The sequence below is a fragment of the Pan troglodytes genome, chromosome 17, assembly GCF_028858775.2.
Source record: "Pan troglodytes isolate AG18354 chromosome 17, NHGRI_mPanTro3-v2.0_pri, whole genome shotgun sequence".
In the NCBI taxonomy this organism is placed as follows: Eukaryota; Metazoa; Chordata; class Mammalia; order Primates; family Hominidae; genus Pan; species Pan troglodytes.
The window spans coordinates 26,832,165-26,857,358 of NC_072415.2; the positions used below are offsets into that span (position 1 = coordinate 26,832,165).

At 38.3% G+C, this 25,194-nt stretch overlaps 1 protein-coding gene across 10 annotated transcripts in view; it reads left to right on the plus strand.

The window, feature by feature from the left end:
* DLGAP1 (DLG associated protein 1) overlaps window positions 1-25,194 on the plus strand; it is a 964,206-nt gene that overhangs the window by 403,802 nt on the left and 535,210 nt on the right. The window lies entirely within an intron of this gene.

Below are 25,194 nucleotides of genomic sequence, written 5' to 3' on the forward strand. Positions count from 1 at the left end.
AAGTTCTCAAAAAGAGAACTGAAAATACTAGTCTGTTTTGCCTCCACAGAGTAAAGCTGTGTGCACTTAGAGAAATAGGGCAAGACAGAAGTATAGGAACTTGGCATTGCACCCACCCACTTAGGCCAATGCATGGGACAGCGACTTATCACACTTTGTTGTAAATGTTTCTTTAACTTCTGTCTCCCTTGCTAGAGGAGGAATGATATCTGTCTTAGAAACCATTGTTTCTCTACCACTAAGCACAGAGGCTGGCAAAGAGTAAGTTCTTAATAAATGAGAGAAAGAATAAATGAATTAAAGGATGGATGGATGGATGGATGGATGGATGGATGGATGGACCGTTGGATGGATACGTAGGTAGATACGTGAATAGACAGATGGATAAATGAGTAGGTAGGTGTTTGGGTAGGTGAGCGGATGGATGGATGGATGGAAAGATGGAAGGGTGGAAAATCCCAGAGGCAATTATGATGATAGTCAAGGGTAAAGTAAAAACCTAGTCTAAGCGCATGATTACAATGGGGTAAGCAGTCCACCAGGCAGTCCACATCTGAGGAGTCTGTCCTTGGGTGGCATGCTGGAGACGGGAACTGACAAGAGCAAGGACTAAGGCAGATGGCCCAGTCCCAGGAGGGAGCTGGAATGCTTAGCAGTTTACCAGAAAAGGAATTCCCTAAGGAAACTGAGGCAAAATCCCAGACTTATAAATTAGAGCCCAGAGGGAAGTCAGGTTCAGAGTATAATTTTTAGAACAGGGATATGGTGGCAGGCTGGACTTGGGCAAGCAGTTAAGGAGCACAGAGGCTCCAGTGTGACGGCCAGCATGAGTGCCTCGGCTGCATGGGAGGAGGAGATGGGAAGCCCCTCAGACAGGACTGGCTCAGCTACTGGGGCAGGGCTAAGTTGGCAGGAGGGCAGCTCCCATGAATGCAGTCACAGAGCCAAATATAGCCCAGGCTATGGCTGACATCTGTGTGGCGGGAAGTTCTACGCCCAGGCATATAATTTTTTTTTTTTTTTTTTTGAGACAGAGTCTTGCTGTGCTGCCAAGGCTGGAGTGCAGTGGCGTGATCTTGGCTCACTGCAACTTCTGCCTCTTGGGTTCAAGCAATTCTCCTGCCACAGCCTCCCGACTAGCTGGAACTACAGAGATGTGCCACCACACCCAGCTAATTTTTGTGTTTTTAGTAGAGATGGGGTTTCACCATGTTGCCCTGCCTGGTCTCGAACTGCTGACCTCAAGCGATCTGCCTCCCTCGGCCTCCCAAAGTGCCAGGATTACAGGTGTGCACCACTGTGCCTAGCCTCAAATTTTTAATTCTGAAGTGAGAATAAGGGTTACATGTGAACTAATGACTTGCAAAAGATAGAAATATTTGAAAGAACTATACATACAAGTAGTCCTCAGTTGATAATGTATTATACTGAGAAATTGTTGTCTTAGAGATAGTGACAAAAGTCAGCTTTTCTTTTTCATCCCAAAGCAGCCTTTTTCTACTGCTTTTGCCTTGGCAACTAACATTCAGACTTTTCATAATTGCTGGCACTTATAGTCAGAATTGTCCCCATACCCTCCCCAGGTATGGTGAAAGATTGATCTAGTGCAGGCACAAGTTGGTCAGGTCACAGTTTTCAGATTCTCTCAGTCTATCGACATTGTAGGATTTGTTTGTCAAAGAAAAAAATTACCAAAAACCCTCCTTAAGTCTTGCTTAAATTATTACACTGGATGAGTGAGTAGGCACTGAGTGAGTGACAGGCCTTGTCAAGAAAATGCCACTTCTGACCAAAAAAGATTTGGCAAACTGCAAGCTTCATTCTTGATCATGCTGTGAAAAACTCCAAGTAATTTAGAATCAATATGGTACAAGATAAGGATAAAAGGCAAAATTTGAATTTCATTGCTTTCAAATGTCAAGAATGAGCTCTGATGGCTTAGATTAGTGTTTTAATTCTTCATCTTAAATATGAACAATTACATTTCTTCAAAAACTAACACATTTTTTAAAAATGGCTGAAAAAATGTTTTTATATGCTCTTTGCATTATGTAATTCACAATTCTACATTTAATTTGTTTTTCTAATAATCTATTCAAATGAACATGGGATAGTTGAGATGAACAACAGTCTCCTTCTAATTCAAAAAGAAATTTTTAGGACTGGATGCTGTGGATCATGCCTGCAATCCCAGCACTTTGAGCGGCCAAGGCTGGAAGATTGCTTGAGCCCGGGACTTTGAGACCAGCCTGGCAGTGTAGTGAGACCCCATCTCTACAAAAAATAAAGAAAAAATTAGCTGGGCATGGTAGCATGCACTTGTGGCCCCAGCTACTTGGGAGGTTGAGGTGGGAGGATCACTGGAGCCTGGGAAGACCAGACTGCAGTGAGTTATGACCAAACCACTGTACTCCAACCTGGGCAACAGAGCAACCCCATCTCTAAAAACTAAAAAATAAGTTTTTACTTTCTCATTAAACCTCAATGATCTAATGGAGGAAGCCATTTTACAGGTGATAAGCAGATTCATGGACCATATAACAGCTCAAGTCTTGATCTGGATAAAGGTGATTGACCAAGGTTTCTTCCTAAAGATAATATGTGTCTTGAGACATCTGATACAAATGGACTAAAAGTAACAACTTAGGCATTCACCCCTGGCTACAACACCTAAGTCACATGGGATTTGGTTTCTAGTTTGTCAACTTATCTTACTATGTATAACCTCTGAAATTATGTTTCATAGCTAAATATTCTTTATTTCATAATTATCTGGTCTGTTTCTTGTATCCATTTATTACTATTGGCTACTTTACATAGAGCTTGATCATGATGCAAGCAAGATGGTGCAATACAATTTTTGGTTATAACTAAGTCTCATTACATTTACCCAAGTAATATTTATACAATATCCTTCCAAAAAATATGTTTTGCATAATAAGCAAATCATTATTCCACTATTTGCCACGTACAGATTGATATGTTAATTATGCATGTGTTATTATAGTTAAAGCAAACCATTTTATTTGTCTGAAAATTGCCTGAGAATTTCTTGTAAAGACAGGAAGCTCCGGGAGTGGAATTTAGACACAGTTACATAGACAACATAAATGTTCTTTTTGCATGGTTCTGCATTCAAAGTAGGGTTAAGCAACATTTGACTCTAATTTTCTTCTGGAAATTCAACATTGAAGTAAGTTATTTGAGTAGGCTGGAAAATATACTTTCCTATAATTCTGTAACAAAAATCTCTTGTTCCAGGATGTGGAGGCAAAGAATAAGGGTCATTAGCATCTCGCTCAGGTCTTATCAATCTGACATCCCAAAATTGTCACATCTCCTGCAGATTTGCACCTTTTATCCTGAGGCCAGCTTAGAGAGCAAAGGTAAAGGCACTGTTGCCTCTAGACATGAACTTCAGACCCATGTATCTATCTCCAGCTATATATGTTCTACAGACACTTCAAACTTAGCCTCTCCAAGGCAGAATTTCCTATCAACCCACAACCTCCGAGGACAAATTGTCCCAATGTATTCACTCCTTTGATTACTAGTGATGTAAGTTTAATCAGTTGTTTATTTTTCTTTCAAAAAACATCTATTGAGAACACTTCAGACACTGAGCTTAGCCAGAGACCTAAGGAGATAATGCCCAAATACTCAGAATTAATATGTCCAGCACGTTTCACAGACCTATATTCTAACACTTAATTATTTGTTGATATCTATGGTTTCTTATCAGATTGTGCGCCCCTGGGCATATTTGAGAACTTCATTTTTGTATCCTAAGAATTGTTTAATCTACATTTATTGCATGCTAACTAAGATGATATGGAAAGACACCCACTTTTCTTAGGCCAGGAACAGAAGGCCTATTAAATCATTTATCACCATACTCACCCCAAATGATCCTACTCACTTGTGGTCTATAATTAGGTAAATATTGCTATTATTGGGATTTGGGCAATAGATATTATGCAATCTATTATGCAATCTTTAGAAGCTCTACCAATAAATAAGTGAACAAGTGTACAACCAACCATAAGAAGTGAATTTTGGCCAAAAAACTGCACGATTTTGTTAATCAGAATTGGAAACTAATCAGCTTACAGGTCAGTTCTGTTCTGGTTAGCCCCTTTGTATAATTGGCAGGTTAATGCCAGATGGGGACATACAGACTGCAGGTAAACTGAAGCTTCTTATGGAATCTGATAATTTTAGTGCTGTAAGATAAACTTGGCTCTTATGAGGTCCTTACTATTCTTAGTAATTTTTTAAAGTAGTGTCTGGTTTTTATCTCTTTTAAGAAGTTTAAAAGAGCCAGATAATGTGGCTCACACATATAACCCCAGCACTTTGGGAGGCTGAGGTAGGAGGATTGCTTGAGGTTATAGTGAGCTACGATCATACCACTGCACTACAGCCTGGTGACAGAGCAAGATGCTAACTTTAAAAAAAAAAAAAAAAAAAAAAAAGTTTTAAAGATTAACCTTTTAAACGAAGAATGCCAAATAGTGGTAAAATATACTTGGCGTGATCACCAACAAAAAAAATCTAATTAACATTATATTACTCTATTAATTAAATGGTAGGAGAGAAAAGCAGCAATATGATTATGATAGCAAAAATATGTTGGGTTTTTTTGTTTGTTTGTTTCTTTGAGACCAGGGTCTTGCTCTGTTACCCAGGCTGGAGTGCAGTAGTGACACGATCATGGCTCACTGCAGCCTCAACCTCCCAGGCTCAAGCGATCCTTCCGCCTCACCCTCCCAAGTAACTGGGACTACAGGGGCAAGCTTTTTTTTTTTTTTTTTTTTTTGTAGAGATGGGGTCTTTCTATGTTACACAGGCTGTGATCTCTATTTCCTAGAAACGCAAATCTTAGGTAATTCTAGAAATTGGGAGCCAATGATCAAGAATTACTAAAAGATACCAAGAAGTTATCAGTTCCTTTTTCCTTTTATTTTCGGCACATATGAAACTACTTTTTTTATTGGAGAAAGTGAGATGATTAGAAGAGGGTTTCATGGATGGCTCCTAAGGCAAGAAAGGTGAAAGTCGAGGGACAGTGCAGGGCAGTTAAGTTAGTAGGAGATGAGAGTGGCTCGGCATGGAGGACTGTTGCCCATTAGAACAGACCGTCTCTTAGAAGGGATAAAAATATTATGTTGACCTGGAAAATAAATTTGGGTTAATTATGATTATAACTTGTCTTTAGTTACTCATCTCTGATTGACATTGTTCTTTGGTTTATCTTGGTGTTTGCTGGGTTGTTTCCTCTATGGGAAGAGGAGGTGGTGATATGCAGTGTTCCCCAAGCCTGAAGAATGAAAAAATTCAACAAGACATTTGTAAACATGATCCAGTCACCTCCCACCAGGCCCCACCTTCAACACTGGGGATTACAATTGACATGAGATTTTGTAGTACTATTTCTTTTACCTGAGGTCAACCTAGGTTTTTGTTTGTTTGTTTGTTTGTTTGTTTTGTTTGTTTTTTGTTTTGTTTTTGGTGAGGGAGTCTTGCTCTGTTGCCCAGGCTAGAATGCAGTGGTGCAACCTCGGCTTACTGCAACCTCTGCCTCCTGGGTTCAAGCAATTCTCCTGCCTCAGCCTCCAGAGTAGCTGGGATTACAGGCTCCCACCACCGTGCCTGGCTAATTTTTGTATTTTTAGTAGAGACAGGGTTTCACCATCTTGGCCAGGCTGGTCTCAAACTCCTGACCTCATGATCCACCTGCCTCGGCCTCCCAAAGTGCTGGGATTACAGGCGTGAGCCACCATGCCTGGCCGGGATTTGTATTTTTAACAAGTCTGTCTGTTGATTCTCAACACCGGGCAATTTGGAGAAATACCTACTTGGTTTTCTGTGTGATTTGAGTGTTCAAATTGGAGGACTGTAGAGATGTTCCCCATGGCTTTTTACTGTTGGAAGTTACACTCCTTTTACGTGAAGCCATAAACAGCATTTAGATGGAGATGACTTGGTGTGAGGTGGCCAGGACTATAAATATCCCAAAACCCAGACATTAGATAAAGTGATTGAACTTTCCAGGAAAGAGAAACCCAGACTTCTGTAAACACTGTAAAGGAAATATTAATATTACTTGTGTTTTGTATTTTGTGCTTGTCTCCTGGAAGACATTTCATATCCCTGATTTTTAAATTTTTTGAAATAATTCTAGTTTGCCAGAGGCAAACACAGAACAGAGGAAATGTCTTACATTACCCAATTTGCATTTAGTACTAATTTTAAATACTTTTTAAATGCACAGTTATGACATTGGTCTGTCTTCGTTACACAATGCTAAGATGATATTCAAAAGTTTTATCAATTTCCCCTCTACATAGTTCTTACTTACTAACACTTGAGAAAATGATAGTATCTCAACACCAAGTGTCTGAATCAGCTTTTTAGTTGTTCTCAATAAGTTTCTGCTGAGATTTGCTGGTCCCGTTGCTCCAGTGTATCCTTGAAGGATACCCGTTGCTCCAATGTATCCATGAAGGATACACACAAAGGGAAACACAGATCACTTCTGTGGATATTCTAAATCGGAACTGTGATTCATAAAATCTTCAGGTGCTTGCTTTCCTGACTTATTAAATCAAACTGGGGATGTTGAAGTATAAAAGAAAAGATGCATCTGTCTTTTCAATGCAGTCTTCAGATATAAAAGGCAAAAATAAATAAATAATAAGATGTAGGTTACATCTAAATTGATCATCCTTTTGAAATCTTCCATACAAATATTCTCCACCTGGGAATTTTGGCTGAGCTAAATATAACATATGGTTTGTTGAAGAGGTTTTAATATAAATAAACGCTAGTTTTCATCAGAATACAGAAAGACATCTGCCCAGAAACCATGGAATTAGATACTATTATGATTCATACATTTCTGCCTTGACAATTCTGTTTTAATTTCAGACATTTGGTGATTAATTTCAAGCTTGTCATTTTCTACATTTGCATAAGGTCCAGCCAGACTGGCTGTGCAAATGCTTTTTGTTAATTAAATTTGATTGTTTTGCCTATACTGGGTATAGAAATTATATTTACAACAAATATTTCCAATAGAAATTAAGTATGTGCAAATATTACTACAGTAATGAAAATCATATGAGAAGGTCTACTCTTCCCTCTGCTTCTAAAAAAAGAGATCAACAGAAAATTTAAAACCTAAATTACGTCTGAGGACAAATACAAAAACATTTTTTAGTGGTTGGAACATAAAATGTTATATTTTGTTTCAAGTAAATTCAAATCATATAAATGAATCTCTTTTAGAAGAGAAAAATTATCCTATGTTCTGCTGTTAACTATTAATCATATATAAACTTTTAATATTTTAAAGTATTTGGTTTAGCCAAAATGATGATCTTTTGGGGAAACTCGGTTGTTTTAATACGGAAACTATTAAAAATTAAAAGAAGTGATATACATCGTTGCTATGAACCATAATTTTATTTCATTTTATTTTACTATTTTATTTTATTTTATTTTATTTTGAGACAAAGTCTCGCTCTGTCAGCCAGGCTGGAGTGCGGTGGCATGATCTCAGCTTACTGCAACCTTCGCCTCTGAGGTTCAAGCAATTCTGCCTCAGCCTCCCGAACAGCTAGGACTACAGGCGCACGCCACCCCTGACCAGCTAATTTTTTGTATTTTTAGTAGAGACAAGGTTTCACCATATTGGCCAGGCTTGTCTCGAACTCCTGACATCAGGTGATCGGCAGACCTCGGCCTCCCAAAGTGCTGGGATTACAGGTGTGGACAAGCGGTGTCCTGAAGGCTATCTTCATCTTGGTGAAAAATAACTGCCTGTGAATTCTAGTCTTGCAGATACAAACTTGATAAAGTATCAGAAAATATCATGTAATATATTGAAAAGGAATTTAGGAAAGTCTGAAGTGCTTTATTGAACCATAAATTTGAAGTAAGTTACATTTGATGGGGAATGAAAAAGAGAATATTACTTCCATTAATCAGGACACTTGAAACATGTGATTTTTGCAAACCTTCCAGGTGACCTGAATGATTGTAATGGTACACTGCAAAATCCATTAACACAAAATTGTCCAATCTAGTATTATGGGAAGAATGGTAACTCTCTAAGAAAATGAAATGTGGCACATCAATTACAGGATCATGTATTTCTTCTGTTGCTCTTCTTTAAAGGAACACACAATTCTTAGAAACGTGGATGTCATCAAAACATCTCTATAACACAATGGAATGAGAAAATTATTCTTTATAAAAATCAGCTCAAGTTATTGTTTATTCCATTCCATATCTCTGCCCACAGCCCGGTAGATCAACCCTAGATTTCCCATATTTTCTTTTCAAAAAGATTCACAAAATGAGATATCAATGCCTTTATTATTAATCTCTTTGTACCTTATATGCCCTTTAATATGTTAAGAATTTATTGTTTAAATCCCTAACAGAGATGAAGAGCAATTGGTCACCATCTTTTGTAGGAAACAGATGTGGTTGTATGGACTTTCCCATGAATCCAACTCCACAGCGGAACTAATGAGTTTTTTCTTGCTATTGGTCCAGGGGCAAGGGTGGGATGTTGAAAGAGTGGGATAAGGAAAGTTGTATGAGTGGAAGAACAGGATAGTTCCATCCTTATTCTTTGCTTTGGTTTTGTGGTAATAATTATGCTAATATGAACATGTTTCTTTCGGGAGTATCAGTAAAATACAGAAGATACTTTTAAGTTAGAAATAGGTCAGTTATAAAAGAAAGATGCTCAAACATGAAACATTACCTAAAGAAGACACCAGAGCAGGGAATTCAGTAAGCGTGTCACATATTGATGTTGCAAATGTTTCTTAACTTTGTAACAATCTGACCTCTGTAACTGTAGCCAGCCTGGGAATATTTTCTACTCCATATTCCTCATTTATGAATAGTGTTCTAAGGACTGCCATGACAATCCTATAAAATCACTCAGATAAATGTAGTGTAACATGCTATGATGATGATGATGACATAAATAAGCATCAACCAACTACAAGGAAATAGAACATATTTTACATTGACATCTCCCCACTATTGCATTGCAAAACCAGATTTCTAGATATCAAATTAGTGCAAAAGTAATTGAGGTTCTTGCCATTAAAAGTAATGGCACCAACATAATAGTTGGAGGAACACTTCGGGTGCTGCGTTTGCTCTCTGTTCTAGCTGCTGCTGTTGCTTCACCCTGCTGCTTCTGAGTCTGTACCAAGGGTGTGGAAATGAGGACTCCATGTCTGTTCAGGCATTGCTAGATTTCCTTCCTAGGGAGAATCATGTTAACGCCGGGTCTCTCTGGATCAGGCCTGTGGCAGGTTGCTCACTAGCAACCGTGTGTGAGTACTTTCAGCCACAATGATAAAGCTGTTTCTTGACACAGAGAAGTTAAGCAGCCCTTTGTCTTGTTGAAACTTGCCTAAAAAGGACACAATGCTGAAACCCCAAGCCTGCTTTGAGATTCTAGTCCTATGCTTGTAACAGATTTTCACGTTCATTTGTCAGCTTCCAAGACATTGTCTTCCAGAACTTCATCTCCTAAATAATTTGCCATGAGCACCACTTATCAACAAACTGATATCTTGGCTGAAATGAGTCCTCACTCAAATTTTTTAATGGTATGTCAAGATTTGTGTGACAGGGAAAAAAGAGATAGCAAAGAAACTACTAATCACTTACTTCATAGTTTCTACCACATTGTGAAAATGAAATATTTCTTTTTTCTTTCTCTTTACTTGAGCCAAGATAGAAATCTCTCTGCATCCTAGACCTGTTATGGATGAATGTTTCGAAATTGTATAAGAAAGGGCCATCCATTAAATTTAAGTAAACTTCTATTTATCTATTATAAGTTTCGTCAACAATAAAATATAGCTATTTTATAATGACTAGAAGTATAATAGCCAACATTAAGTGAGTGTTCACTGGTATACTAGCGTAAGCTGTTTACATATATTAACTTATTTAATCCTCACAACTACATGTGAGGTAATATTTTTACCTCCATTTGATAGATGAGGAGCTTAAAGCAAAAAGAAGCTAAGGAATTTGCCCAGGATCACATAGTGGATGAGTGGTAAAGTTACAATTTGACCCTAGAGAGTCCAAACTCTTAACCATTAGGCTACAGCTCTTCTGAAAGGCATATTATTCTAAAACATCTTTAGAAAACAAGAATAGGTACTGTTTTGCTCAAATTGGGAGTCCTTGAATAGAAGGCTGTTCTATAGATTAGCAGAAAGGAATTAAAGTGAAGGAAGGCATTTTTCCAAATTTTTATTGTGTCCTCAACATGGAAATGTATGATGCTGACTCAAAGGTAATTTATCTCAAGTAATAATTAAAGCTATCATTTGCAATGTTGTAAAAAGAACTTTCACACATAGTTCTCTTAATTCTATCAAATTTGATTTAGTAAATACAAGCTAAGTAGCATGGGGGTTAAAAATATTGGTTCTTAATTGTTTTATCACTGCTTTTATTTGTATATTCTTTAACCATCTCAACAAATAAGTTAGTGTTATCACCATCACCATTTTATATTTGAAGAGTCATACTCTAAAAAGGTAAAAGATTAACCCATGCTTACTTTACAAATACAGTAATGAAACATACCTTGCAGGACCACATTCTTCTCATTTTTCTGGCCACAATGTATATTCCCTTTCTATTCTGTCTGCTTTGCCATTGATGTTTGATTTTTTTATATTTTGCTTCACATTTTCTTGCAATTTTCTAGGCATTTATTTGATGGAATAATTAATAGAAGTTTTCTCTTAGGAAAGAGAAAAAGAGGTTTTCTTCAGCAACATCCACTCTACCCTACCCCAGCATCCATCCTGGACATCTTCTGAAGGAGGATAGAGATGGATGGCAGCTGTACTGCTGAGCCCTAGAAAGTCATTCAGAGACATTCATTGGGTGTCTCCTGTTGGGAAGGTTCTGTGTCAGGCTGTACAGAGGATAGTGGGGCCTGGGTCAGAGAGGGAATAACTATAAATAACTAAACTATCATCTCCACCCTCAAGGACATTGGTGTTGAATATTCCCTTATTCTCTAGAAAAATTAATTTGCATTCCAATTTGTATAAAAAAAATTTCTAAAAGCTGAGCTGAACTTTTTTTTCTTTCTTGTTTTCGAGGTTGAGGGCTAAGGTAGTAGCATAAACCCTAGAGTAACTGATCAAGTTAACCCTCTTTTTCCTCGTGCTGCCGTTTTCCTCTGTGTGCTTGTGTGCTTGACCGGAAGGAAGGGGATGGAATGCAACCCTTGTGGTGCCTTGATTTTGACTTAGTGGAATGGATTTCAGACTTCAGGCATCAGAACTGTCAGAGAATAATGTGTAAGGTTTTAAGGCACCAAGTTTGTGGTAATTTGCAGTACCACAGCCAGAGGAAACGCATACAGCCAGTCTGCAGAACTCCTGTACCTCTGGACTATATCTTTCTTTCTTTACCTGGGGCAAAGATCCCTGTCCAACCTCAGAGGCAGGATGGCAAAAAGAGGAAGAAAAATGAATTACCAAGAGGAAAAATACTCCAGAACATATTTTGAAAATATTTTTTATGTTGTGTCTTGATTATTCCTTCAATATTTGTGGACCGTCTAGATCCTTAACTGCCTTCCTTCTCTCTTTTCACCCTTGCATTTTGTCTATTTTACCTCGTATTAAAGAGAATGAGAAGATGTTAAAAATAAACCTACTTTATAGAAGATTTGAAAAATGGAGGGAGATAAAAATTAACACAGAACTATCTGCAAGCGGTTTTCATTCCTGCCCCTCTGTGGCTGCTCTCCTATAGGCTTCTGTTATTGGCTGTGAAATATGAAATGGGTCATCCCTAACCCCCCCAGACTGAAGCCCATACATATTACCTTCAAGAATGTGTGTTTATCTGAATGTATATGAATGTGGGTTATTAAAGGTTACCAATTCTGGCAAAAAGAATGGCATGAAGCAATAGGCAGAATCAACTGAATAAGTGAAGTTAATACATGTTTAAATCATTACTTAATGTTGGTTGAAACATGTTATCAAGTCTTTCGCCTTAATATAGGACTGATTCTCTGCATTGGAACTGTAGCATCTAGGATTAAGAAATCACTCTTTAGAGCCATGAAGAATCATGCCTGTATTGCATGATTACATATCTAGAGTTATTAGAGTGAGCAAATTGATTATAGAAGGACTATCAAAAGAAACTTATGGATATGGCAGTCACGTTTTTGCCTCTGATGACATGGCAGTTAAAAGGTAATTTTTGTTTTTGAGACGGAGTCTCACTCTGTTGCCCAGGCTGGAATGCAGTGGCGTGATCTCAGCTCACTGCAACTTCCGCTTCCTGGGTTCAAGCGATTCTCCAGCCTCAGCCTCCCGAGTAGCTGGGATGACAGGCATGCACCAAGATACCCAGCCAATTTTTGTATCTTTGGTAGAGATGGGGTTTCACTATGTTGGCCAGGCTGGTCTTGAGCTCCTGACCTCTGGTGATCCACCCACTCTGGCCTTCCAAAGTGCTAGTATTACAGGCATGAGCCACCACACCCAGCTGAAAGGTAAATTTAATCTATGTTCCCTGAGTCTAAAAAGTTCTATCCAGAGTTTCAATCTGGGGACACTTGTCTTTGCTGAAGAGCCCCCAAAAGAGAAAAGGCATGGCTCAACTCAGAACAAAGGGAAAGTAAGAGAAGGGCTCCCATCTTTAATTATAACTGAATAAAAAATCCATGTTCAGATTTGTTACAATAATATAATATGTATCAATTAATGTGGATTTAACCAAGTCTAAGAAGTTTTAAGATGAAATCTTCACATGATACATACATATAAGTAAATGAAAGTTAAACTCACTGGTTATGTGCATGAATTGAAACAATGGCTATCACCTTCTCCACTTTTGCTCATAAACTGGCCATTTTTCTTAGTATAGACTCCATATCCATCTATCCATATTAATAATATTAATTATTAACTTTCTGTAGTCACCAGCAGAATGATATACTTTGCAAATCAACCCTAAACTGGTGTTCTTTATCCTTCTTATGCATTGACAGTATATTTCCTAACTGACACGTTGCTACTCTTTCTCAACTCTCTTCATCTTCTGAAGTACAACTTTGCTTTCTAGTATTTCAGTGCCAGCCAATTATCACTTCTCACAATCAATGAGCAAAGAGTCTGTGGCACTATACAATATGAACTCTCTTACTAATGAACAGACAGAAATAGGCTTTACAGTTTGCACACTACTCAAAGGAATTTTGTCAGGCAAAAGTAGTTTCACGGCAATTCACTCATATTAAGAAACGGTTGCCAGAGTTTGAAGGATAGAATATACTGAAGAGAAAATAATGCTATTTTTGTTTATTGAATACTTATCCTGTTGGGCTTTATTTATTTTGCTATTGAACTCTATTCTGACTTTTTTTTCTTCATTATTCTTTAGCATGAGAAATTTACAACTCCCCTTCTTTCAGGCCTTTCCCCCCTGAAAAATTCTTAAATCATAATGATTGAATGGTACACAGCTGTGGCTTAAAATGTATACTTTCTGTTAAAAGAGCGAACAAGCTAAATGCATTCTTCATGTCAATATGACAATCTTAAATTTCTGTTGAAAAAGTATTTAGAAGGCATGTTCAGTGATGCAAGTAATCACGTGTCTTGGCAAAGAATCTGTGAAGTGACATCCCAGTACTTTGTAAGGATCCTTGAGAAAGAAATACTGATATACAGAAGCAAGAAAAATTCTACTTAAGTTAAATGAACTGTCAAACTTGGGGAAGGGACCACTATGCCAAATTCCAGGTTAAAAAATCTTTTCTGACTATGTTTAATAATGCTAAGACTCAGTTTCTTCACTTTAAATGTAAGAGTTTTAATTAAATGCTCTCCAAGATTCTTCCTAGGCACTGCATTTTAAAATGCAGTGCCTTGCACCTTAGACTGATTTGCATGTCCTCTTCACACCCACTTTGAGTTTTAACACATCTGCTTTTAAAGTATGCTTAAACTGATGGCCAGCTGTGTTTCTCCTAGTATTACCTCATTTCAAGGACTTCTTTTGTACAGTAGTGTGTAATCAGCTTAATAAACATCATTAAAAGCTGTCATAGAACTTGCAAATGGAACTACTAGTTTTAAAGGTATCTGTTCTATCTTTCCATCCCTGAAAATAAATAGCTAAATCATGCCCTTTACCAAATGACATATCTGTGATACCTGTAGGTTTTCCCGGTACTAAGTGTCCTCTTGGACACTTAGTCTTAGTAGACTAAGAATTTATGTCTACTTCTTAGTAGACATAAATCGTAAATATTGAATTGAATGTCACCAAAATTAGACTGATTATGTACTTAGGAACTTTCAAGATAGAACAGAACTGAGTGCTGTATCACAGAATCAGATTAGCCAGTGGACTGAGATTGATCTGGAAAGAGGTGATCCCTTGGTGATTAAGCCAAAGAAAATCAAATCCTAGCCAGAAACCATTAGCAACCGATTAGTGTCAAGTGAGTAGGTGGTTTCATGGTAGCATGAAAGCTTTTTAAGTGCGTAAGTGGCAATTTCCTGTTGTTCTGAGCTCAACGGATTTATTTCAGGAACATTCCTAAAGCTCAGAACCTAGAGAAGTAAAGGTATATGATCTCCCCTCACTTTAGATATTTTTTCCTGTGGAGTAAATAATCAATTTTTGTGTCTTCTCATCCCTGCAGATTTTTAAAAATCCTTTTCTCTCATCAGTAGCCATGGAATGTGAAACATCCCCAAAACATCATATATGACTTATTTTATTTAATGATATTTCAGTATCTTTAATCCTAACTCAGGTATCTTATCTTATAAACTTTATTTGTTTTTGTTTTTGTTGTTGTTTTTGTTTTTTGAGACAGGGTCTTGTTCTGTCCCTAAGGCTGGAGTGCAGTGGCACCATCATAGCTCCCTGCAGCCTTGAACTCCCAGGCTCAAGCAGTCCCCCCTTGTGTGCTCAGCCTCCTTAGTAGCTGGGAATACAGGTACATGTCACCATGCCTGGCAATTAAAAAAAAAAAAAGACTTGTAGCGACGAGATCTCCCTATGTTGCCCAGGCTGGTCTCAAACTCCTGGCCTCAAGGGATCCTCCCACCTCATCCTCCCAAAATGCTGGGATCATTACAGCCTCCCAAAGTGCAGGGATTACAGGCATGAGCCACTACTCTTGGCCGGTAATTTAATAGGTATTCTTTTCTCTGTGGTCATAAAGAAAGTAAATTTTAATCCAATGGAATAAGACAGCTAAGTAAAAATTTATACAGATAACAGAAATAGTTTTCTGCCAATTACATTTTGGAAATTATAGGTATAATTTTGAGTGCAGATATTTGGTCATATGGCATATTTCAATAAGAATACCTGAAGTGAGTGAGACAGGCAAAATACAAAGATAAAGAAGAAATAATAGTGAAGTATAAATGCTGTTAATAGAAGTTGGACTTAATAGAACAGACTGGTTTCTAAAAGCTGACATACTTCAAAATCTGAGGTTAGAAAATATTAATTGGCCATGTGGCTAGTCACTACAAAATAATAGTTAGCTTTATGTTATTCAAGCACGTATTTCCATGATTGTACTGAAAAATCTTGAGTTGGGGCCAGAATTAATAGACTTCTAGAGACATCGTGTTCCTTCTAGCGGCTTTGATGTTAAATATATGAAGGCTGGTTCTGTCTAATAATTTATGCTTCCAAAGCTTCTTGAAGTCACTTTGACTTAAGATGCTAAGCTAACTAAAGCCGTTGAGAATTTCACAGATTCTCATTGATGCCTAATAAAATAATAACATAAATTTCTTCAGGTGGGTGCTAAGGCATAGTTATCCATTGGTGACGAGTTTTTCAGCCCCCAGCCCACCTCCTCCCTCCTTCATTTCTTCCCACACCCTCAATTCCTCTACGGACATGGTGACTTTTCACCAGCATTCAGGCCATTATCCTGCTTTCAGTGCTCAAGTTCTTTGTCCTCTTGTCAAGAATAGCAACAACAACAACAAAAAATCTGGGTGTAGTGGCTTATTCCTGTAATCCCAGCACTTTGGGAGGCCAAGGCAGACGTATCACTAGAGGCCAGCAGTTGGAGACCAGCCTGGCCAACATGGTAAAACCCCATCTCTACTAAAATACAAAAAAGCTTGGTGGCGGGCACCCGTAGTCCCAGCTGCTTGAGCATCTGAGGCAGGAGAATCACTTGAGCCCCAGAGGTGGAGGCTGCAGTGAGCCAAGATGGTGCCACTGCACTCTAGTCTGGGCGACAGAGGGAGAATCTGTCTCAAAAAAAAAAAGGAAAATAGTAAAAAACCCCTATGTCCAAAATCTATCTTTGAAACCAAGCAAATCATTTCATTTCTGTGGGCTTCTTTGTCTTTTATGTAAATTTTGTCTTTTATGCAAAATGGAGAGCGTTTTGTGAATGAATCCCAGAAACAGGTTTGAAATTTTCTCTGCACAATAGCAATTGCATACCTCCAGTGCTGCCACCCCGTTGTGGGCAGTGGGCTAGGCAGTGTCACAGGCTGGGGTCTTTAGGAGCCATGGCTAAGTGGGGGATTGGACAGGACTGGTCCTCAGCTGCCTGTCTGAACCAAGAAGAATCCAGATTTTCTATCCTTGGCAAAGCAACCTTGCCCAGAAAGTTTACTGAAATATCAAGTTCACTAAGAAGGTGGAGAACAAAATCTGGAAGCCAGAGGAGAGTATCTAAAGATGGTAAGGTTAGAATCACAGGGTAGATGCAAAAGGCAAAGCTTGGAGAGACCCATGAGGCATTTGGGGAGGGAGGAGGAAGCAGCCTTCCAGAGAAGCCTGTAACTGAGTCTCTGAGAGACAGAGACAAAGCATGAAGATGCTGAGTGGTTTTGGGCACGTTAGTCATGAGTCTTTCCTGATATCTCACCAATGAGTCCTTTGGGAGCTTAACTTTTTGAATTTTAGAACATGAAGTCTCTGTAGACTTTTGTCTAGCCCTTAGTTGCACATTTGAATGAGTTTATTGTCTACTGTGCCTAAAAAGAAATGAAATGGGCCAAGTGAGACTCTGGTGAACTGGGGAGTCCGTAACCAACAGGTGGAAGTTGCGCCTGGGCTCCAGCTGGTGGGTAACATGTAGGACAATGTACCAAGTGGCCAGATCATCCAGGATTTCAAAAAACACTTGAACTACTTCTTATCTTCATGTGAAATCTCTTTTTTTAATATTGGAAGATGAATCAAGGAAATTGAGTTTGCATCCCTCAATCTAGCCAAATCTTTTGTTTCACTCAATAAAACACACAAGTTTATAAAAGTAATCACGTCATACATATGTTTAGTATCAGAGCCTAGGCTAGAATGCAGTCTCTTGATTCTGAGTTTAGTCTTTTTCATACATGATTATAAAGTTCAGGGAGGTTGTTTGTAAGTGAAGTAGGCTGGGAGGAAGAATTTCAAGTTATGTTATTTGGTGAACTAGAGTAAAATGTAGCTCTCTAAAAATACCTCAAGTATTTAAATGTCCTTAAATTTGAAACTATCTCAATTATTTTCACCAAACCAGTGAATAGTGAGTGATATATGGGAGAGATTTTTTATACTTACTAATTGAAAATTACTTTGATAGAAAATAAACAGGAAAACACACTGAGTCTAAACATTAAGTTGCCTACAATGGAAATCTGCCTTTTCCTTGATAATGACATTTTATTTAAATAAAAGCAAACCCATTTCTTGCAAATAAAAACCACAATGAGATACCATCTCACGCCAGTTAGAGTGGCAGTCATCAAAAAGTCAGGAAACAGCAGATGCTGGAGCGGAAATGGAGAAATAGGAACGCTTTTGCACTGTTGCTGGGAGTCTAAATTAGTTCAACCATTGTGGAAGACAGTGTAGTGATTCCTCAAGGATCTAGAACTAGAAATACCATTTGACCCAGCGATCCCATTACTAGGTATATACCCAGAGTATTATAAATCATGCTACTATAAAGAGACATGCACACATATGTTTATTGCGGCACTATTCACAATAGCAAAGACTTGGAACCAGCCCAAATGTCCATCCATGATAAACTGGATTAAGAAAATGTGGCACATATACACCGTGGAATACTATGCAGCCATAAAAAAGGATGAGTTCACGTTCTTTGCAGGGACATGGATGAAGCTGGAAACCATCATTCTCAGCAAACTATCACAAGGACAGAACAAGAAGACTTTTTTTTTTTTTCAAATGATGGTAGAATTAGCATTTAGTGCAGGGGGAAGTAGTTAGAGTCTGTAATTTCAGGCATTTGAAAGTTTACTATGACTGAATTGCTAAATTCATTACACTTGTAATATATTTGTTTCTTTCATGGGCCCACCGCAGTGCTAGGCACAAAGGCTACAAAAGTATAAACCTCATGTCTGTACACAAGAAGGTAATGTTAGTGAGACAGGGTTCACCTACAAAGTGAAATAAGTGACGTTCTCTTGAAGTGAGGTCTGTTTGTCCAGAAAGGTGACCAACTTTGCTATAAAGGTGTTGGAAGTAGGAAGCATTCCAACTTCCTACTGAGGAAGGTTATAAAATCTGTAATGCTACAGATCTTTTCAGGAGCCACCAAATTGACAACTATATATTTGTGAATAGTTTAAAGGTACAGTTTTGCTTACAATAAGGCAATAGGACTAGTTAATTTATAGTTGTGACTTGTGTGGGTTTTTAATGATTTTTAAGTTTTTAATATGATTTTAATGTGATTAATAATATCTTGGCTAAAATGGATACAGTGACAAATAGTATATAAAAATTTGCAGCCGGGCACAGTGGCTTATGTCCGTAATCCCAGCCCTTTGGGAGGCCAAGGCAGGTGGATCATTTGAAGTCAGGTGTTTGAGACCAGCCTGGCCAACATGGTGAAACCCCATCTCTACTAAAAATACGAAAATTAGCCAGGCGTGGTGGTGAGTGCTTGTAATCCCAGCTACTCGGGAGGCTGAGGCAGGAGAATCGCTTGAACCCAGGAGGCAGAGGTTGCAGTGAGCCGAGATCACGCCACTGCACTCCAGCCTGGGCAACAAGAGCGAAACTCCATCTCAGGAAAAAAAAAAAAGGCCGGGTGCGGTGGCTCATGCCCGTAATCCCAGCACTTTGGGAGGCGGAGGCGGGCAGATCACGAGGTCAGGAGATGGAGACCATCCTGGCTAACACAGTGAAACCTTGTCTCTACTAAAAATATAAAAATTAGCCAGGCATGGTGGCATGCACCTGTAGTCCCGGCTACTCGGGAGGCTGAGGCAGAGAATCATTTGAACCTGGGAGACAGAGGTTGCAGTGAGCCGAGATTGCACCATTACCCTCCAGCCTGGGCGACAGAGCGAGACTCTGTCTCAAAAAATAAATAAATAAATAAATAAATAAAAAGTTGCTAAACTTCAGTAGTAACCAGGGAAGTGCAAATTAAAGGAAGATACCATTTTTCACCCGAATTATTTGGAAAAAAAAAATTTTAATTTGATAATAGAAATATTTTGGCAGAGGTATAGAAAATGCATATGCTCTACATTGCTGGCAGGAATGTAAATGTGGTGAGCCATTTTTTGGATGACAGTTTGGCCGTATTTGAATTTTTAAATTTATTATCCAACAATTTTATTTCTCAGTATCTGGTCTAGGATACAGAGATGTTCACTGATACATTTCCCATAATAGCAAGCCTTGGTAACACATAAATGTCTGTCAATGGGAGAAAACTAAATAACTTATGGTACAACCATTTTATGGAATCCTCTGCAGCCACTGACAAAATTTTAAGTAATTTATATTTCCTAAAATAGAAGGACCTTGAAGACAATCTTCTGTGCCAAACAGACCCCAAGTTTCCAGCTCTGAGTAGGAACTGGCGGGTGATGGTCGAGAGACACGTTAGCCTTATCTGAGCTGTTTCAGTGTTTTACACATGATATCATATGAAATTAAAAATAATGAATGAAATTAATGAATAAAAATAAAAATTAAATAACTAATGATTAGAGCAGAAACTAGGGAAAGGTTGAGAACTATTATTCTTGTACCTTCCAATCTAATGGAAATATATCATTGATTAAGGACTATTTTATTTAAGAGCTACACTTGGAAAGAATAAGTTCCTCTGATCCAATATTCATATTTTGTAGCTTACAATAATATTCATTCATTTATTCATGCTTTCTGTCATTAATTCAATGTGTATTTACTTATCCAACACCAACTAAGACCCAACCACTGTGGATACAAAGGTGACCATAATGTTTGCTGTCATCAAGAAGCTTACAGAGATGGAGAGACAGAGACAGAGAGGTTTGCACTCTATTGAGAACAATCCTTAAGATAATTTAAACACTCCTATAGTGGATAGTACAGGATATAATGGGAGTACATGGGCTCAGAAACCTTCCTAGTAGCCCCTAAATCCATTCTATAAACCTTAAAACTTTGGCTTCCAAGTGACTTGTGTCCAAACGATGTGACATGATCATCCACCCCTGGATTTTAGCCGGCCCTGCTGTAGAAACTCTCTAGGGACAGGCTTTGATTTAGCTGTTTCTGTCTTTGGAGAGAGGTTTCCTCTTTACCTCCTGACCCCAACAATTAGATGTAAGGCCAGTCTTCCTCAGAAAGTTTTCAAGGACAAAGAAACCTGGACTCAGCTTTTTTATGTCTTGTTTTCTTTTTTTTTTTTTTTTTGATGTTCAAAACTTTATTGGGGAAAAACCAAGGTATCTGTGTGCTTAATGCACTGTTTGCTAATGGTGCACTGTAAAACACTGGTTTTCTCACAATATCAATAGGTAGACTACAGAAATTTTCAGACCCTTTAATTAGTAGTTGCGTCATGAATCTCCAAAAGACATCAAAGCTTGTTTTACCTCACATCCCTTAGGTCTGTGGGTGATGCAGCTATTATCAGGCAAATTCAGAAAGCACAGTTTTGGAAATTCTTTTCAAATGTCAGTATGAAAATGTCAGTAATCACCTTCCATTTGAATCAAGTTTTCCTTAGTTACCTTAGGTAAACTACTATTAATATCACTCATGCCCCATGACCAATATGTTTTTATTATTATTTTATTCCTTGCAATGTGAAGTATCAAAACTGGGAAACTAGAGAAAAGGGATAATTTTGCTTGTTACTCATAATGCTACCTTTAAGTTTATCTGTGTGCGTATGTGCACATATGACCATATGTCATATGACCATAGCCACCACACTTGGTTTCATATATGTCAAGAATTTAATATTGTTTCATATGATTTTTCAAAGTTGCTCTGTCATCTTTATCATCATCATTTTAATTGAAGCACTATTTTCTTGTCAGTAATTTATGAATCATTTCCTTACTTGAAAATGTTAGTTTCCTTCCAATCATTTCCTATGGTAAAAACTGCAAAGAACACTTTAACCTTCATTGTATTTTCATTATCATCAGACAGATCCCTCAAAGACTCATCCTCCTTTGAAACTGACTATTGGAAAGCTCTTTCATGCACCTTACTGAAGATTACTCTTTAAACTACCCAGCCACCCCTGTGGTTTTAACAAATGGTTCCTTGACAAACACTGTTGCTTATTTCCCATCAACTACTTCTAAAGGGGCCATAACAGCTCCCTATTGAACCAGTGAGACTTCTTTTGGGTGAACAAAATGAAACGTTGATGGTACCCTTTCCGGGTGCACTTACAGAGGATTTTCATGAGGGGGCCATTATTTTAGTTACAAATTTAGTTGATGGTATAGTCACCAATGCTTTCAGTAGTTTGGTGGAAATATGTTTGTAAATACAATATATATTTTATTGTATCATCTAATAGGAAGCCAACTTTTGATACTGATTAACCAGCTAAAACTCCACCTTCCTTTTTTTTTCAAACCAGACTTTGCTCAACACATAATTTCGTATATCTTCTCTACCAGCAGAAAAAAAATAACTTATACATCTCTTTGTTATTGAACTGACTTATTCAGAAATCAAACTCTGTCAAGTTTTGTCATTCAGACCAATGATTTGTCATGCTGGACCCCTGCTGACTTCAATAGGAATGGCACCATGTTTGAGAGGCCAAAGAAGAGACCCAGAGCCGGTGAACGAGATATAGGGTTTAATGAGGGGATTTACGTAGGGTGGTCCAGTGGCGATGGGCTGGATAGAACAGCTACCATTTGTGAAAAGCTTGCAGTAGTTTTTTGTTTTTGTTTTTATTTTTGTTTTGAGACTGTGTCTTACTCTGTCACCCAGGCTGGAGTGCAGTGGTGCAATCACAGCTCATTGCAACCTCCGCCTCCCCGGGCTCAAGCAATCCTCCCACCTCAGCCTCCTGAGTAGCTGGGACTACAGGCACATGCCACCATACCCAGGTAATTTTTTGTATTTTTGGTAGACAATGGGTTTCACCATGTTGCCCAGGCTGGTCTCGAACTCCTGGGCTCAAGCAGTCTGCCCACCTCAGCCTCCCAAAGTGCTGGGATTACAGGCATGAGCCACTGCACCCAGCCAAAAGCATACAGTTTACATAGCAATTTCATTTACCACCTTCCAACCAGCTACCTCCACTTGGCAACCTTCACTCAATCCAAAACAAGAGGCCTCAATCCCCTGTATGGCCTCGATTCCATGGGATGGGCTGGAGGTTCAGATGTTCCTCTCTGGAAAAGAATGAACCTCTGGGTTGGCCATTCCTGGATTCCTTAGCTTGGAACTCTGAACACACATTCTTCTTAGCCCATAAGGTCATTCTCAGGGTATGCTTCAGTTAAGTTTCTGCTGCCAGGTGCATCTGCCATATATGATTTTAACAAGTATTTATTGAGCACCTATTATTTGCCAGGCAGTATTCTAGCCCTAGGAATACAGTCATGAACAAGACAGACAAAAATATTTTTTTGGCTAAGGCGGGTGGAACACAAGGTCAAGAATTTGAGACCAGCCTGACCAACATGGTGAAACCCCATCCCTACTAAAAATACAAATATTAACCAGGCATGGTGGCACATGCCTGTGATATCAGCTATTTGGGAGGCTGAGGCAGGAGAATCGCTTGAATCCAGGAGGTGGACATTGCAGTGAGCCGAGATCGCGCCACTGCTCTCCAGCCTGGGTGACAGAGCGAGACTCCGTCTCAAAAAATAATAATAATTTCTTAACGGAGTTTACATTCTAGTGGGAGGAGAAAGGCAATAAATAGAATGTGAGAAGGTGATCAATGCTGTAGAGAAAAGAACAAATCAAAGAAAACCGAAAGGAATGCCATGAGTGGAAGGAGGTTGCCAAGTTAAATAGGGCAATCATGGAGGGCCTTACTGAGAAGGTGATAAATGAGGAAAACCCTGAAGTAGGAGAGACATTAGGGCACACTTGAATTTAAGGGAAGAACCTGCCTGGTGAGAACAACAGCAAGGACCAAGAATTCAATATTATTGGGAATTATGTCTACTAGGAAGATGACTGAAATTAGGAATTAGGAAACGTAGGCATTAGGTTGAGCTCCTGGTATATCCACCTGTGTGGGCATTAGCAAGTCACTTAGCATCTCTAGCATTCAGGTATAAAATACAAGGATAGCCCTGGGAAATGGAATCATTTCGGAGTTTCTTGCCCACTCAACTATTTATTTAATAAAAATGGAGTCATTAAGAGGCCGTTAGATGGATGTGGAGGAAAGGGAACCCTTGGTGGGAAGGTAAATTAGTACAGCCATTATGGAAAGCAATATGGAAGGTCCTCAAAAAATTAAAAATAGAACTACCAGCACTCCCACTACTGGGTATATATTCAAAGGAAATGAAATCAGTATATCAAAGTGATATCTGCATTTTCATGATTATTGCAGCACTATTCATAATAGCCAAGATCTGGAATCAGCCTAAGCATCCATCAGTGGTTGAATGAATAAAGAGAATATGGTATATATACATAGGGAATACCATTCAGCCTTAAGAAGAAGAAAATCTTGTCATTTGCAACATGGATGAACCCACAGGACATTATGCTAAGTGAAATAAGCCAGGCATAGAAAGACAAATACTACATGATCTCACTTACATGTGTAATCTAAAAAAGTCAAACTCTTAGAAGCAGAGAGTAAAAGAGTGGTTACTATGGAGAAGGTGAGGTTTAGAGAAATGATGATCAAATAATATAAAATTTTTGTTGAATGGGAGGAATGACTTCAAGAGCCCTAGTGTCCAACATGGGGACTATTGTTAATGTATTGCATACTTGAAAAAAAGTTTAAGTAAAAATGCTACTTGCTTGGAAAAAAACAAAGGGTTAGATGGCATTTAGCACATTTAATTCACAAAGCAGGGAAATAACGTGATGCATTTGAGAAAACTTCCCATCACAAATGCTTACAATAAAAGGGTTCAGTGCTTAAATGTTAAACTTCAGTAGTCTGGAAAATGTAATTACACTGATGCCTCATCTCCTGAAACTGATCAGTGGGGTGTGACTGGATGTGATAAAGGTAAAAAAGATGTAAGGATAACAGATTTCATTTTTTCTTTTAAGTTTTATTTTCTTTTGTATTGACATATTTATATATATTTATGGAATAAGGTATGGTGTTTCAACACATGTATACATTGTATAATCAAGTCAGGGTGAGTAGCACTGTTCATATTAAGCAAGTTTCTATTTAGTTTGATCATTTCAACATTTGGCATGATGTGCCCTGTGCCTGCTTTTTTAAAACTGAGATCAGGTAATAACGTATTTGCTGCCACCCCCGAATGCACAAGCAAGTCAGGAGGCTGACGCCCCCTCAGAGCAGAGCAAGGTAATGCTGCTTTCCACATGTCACTTTTATGGTCTATTATGTGTTTTTGTATTTTTTTATATAAATATGCTTTGCATAGAGTCACAAATAAAAGTAATGAATAGCTATGTAAGTACAGAGAGACAGTTCCCTATATATTTACATATTTTGGGTAACCTATGTTAAAATCCCCAAGGCTTCAGATTGTCTCTGCAATAACAGCCCCTCATCTAGGAAAGGAAGAGCTAAGTTTTAGAATCTTCTCGACAATCTTGGGTTTGTTTCTAGATTTTTCTACTTGGTAGCACTTTACAGCCATTTCTAGCATAGAAGCACACTTTATCTTTCTCCAGATTGAAATGTTTTTTCTTTTCTGT